We start from the raw sequence: 1215 nt of genomic DNA, 5'->3' as shown, positions 1-1215 counted from the left end.
GACCCGGTCCCGGATGAAGCGGAGGAAGATGGATGGATGGATGATCTAAACGTTAAACGCATTTCATTAATAGGTTGCTTTTACACAAGCAAGTTCATGCCGCTAAAAAGCACCAAAATTCACATTTTTACACAATACTGACAGCAACGTGGCACAGAGTTTCAGTTTGGTACCCATCCCAAGTAAAAACTAAATTGTACATATTTCATAAAAACTGCAAGGTTGACGTATCACCAAACAAATTATTGCGATACATCGCTGAATCAATTCCCCCCTACACTCTAGTAAAATGTGTATCATTAAAAACTGTTAAATATTTTTGGTTTTGTTTTCCTCATATTCTGATTGCAAACTGAATCTTAGTCTAGATCAGCTGCTCTCATGTTGACATGGTAACCGACTTCATCCTCTTCAACCTGTGAGCTTAAACCAACATGTCTACAGCTTATGTTCAGGCTTGACGTTCTACAGACCCACATAAATATATGTGGGTCTCCTAAACCTGTGTAGTCATGATCAGCTGAATCCTGTGAGTGTCATCTGTGCGTTCAGTGAATTCATTTAGCAAAACAGGAAGTCCTTCGAGCCGGATTCGAACCAGCGACCTAAGGATGTCAGCATTAACCACCTCTACAGTCCTCCGCTCTACCAACTGAGCTATCGAAGGCCCGCCCTCACACTCACGTTCAACCACTCAAATGGAGTGAGACGAGGGTCTGTGATTTCCTGTCCGCACTTTGGCTCACGGCTTTCCTACACTAAGCTGCTTTCACCCCCCCACCCCCAACGTGACACCACAGTGATTCACAGCTGAGTGTTCGATCAGGAACGAGCCACGAAGAAGGGAGTTCTAAGCAAACAGAAACGCTGCAGGGATCAGGAAGTCGTCTTGGTTGAACTTTAACCCACATCAATGTGAAAACAAACCCACGGAGCTGCTCCGCCTCACAAACGCTCATGATGCGTCTTTTACCGCTCAGTCAACGACAGGCCAACACCCACTCTTTTCACAACTTACCTAACCACAGAAGTTCATGCTCTGACCAACAGGGGGAGCTGGCTGCTTACAATCAAGCTTCTTACTCTCCAACACTAAGAAGTTGCTCTAGTTTAAAGAGTTTGAGGCAAAAACAAAACAAATATTTCTTGATTGTTTCAAAATTCTAGTAAAATCTTGATTGAAAAGTCCCTTTAGTTATTCCTGTTAAACCCATC

The 1215-nt window shown here is 43.5% G+C and overlaps 1 non-coding gene across 1 annotated transcript; it reads right to left on the bottom strand.

Moving 5' to 3' along the window:
* Positions 1–577: 577 nt before the first annotated feature.
* On the bottom strand, positions 578–667 carry trnay-gua. The gene is given in 2 exon segments: positions 578–613; positions 631–667. It is a non-coding gene; the product is annotated as a tRNA-Tyr (tRNA).
* Positions 668–1215: the final 548 nt, after the last annotated feature.

The sequence above is a fragment of the Oryzias melastigma genome, unplaced genomic scaffold, assembly GCF_002922805.2.
Source record: "Oryzias melastigma strain HK-1 unplaced genomic scaffold, ASM292280v2 sc07142, whole genome shotgun sequence".
NCBI classification, from domain to species: Eukaryota; Metazoa; Chordata; class Actinopteri; order Beloniformes; family Adrianichthyidae; genus Oryzias; species Oryzias melastigma.
This window is presented reverse-complemented; position numbering and strand designations above follow the sequence as displayed.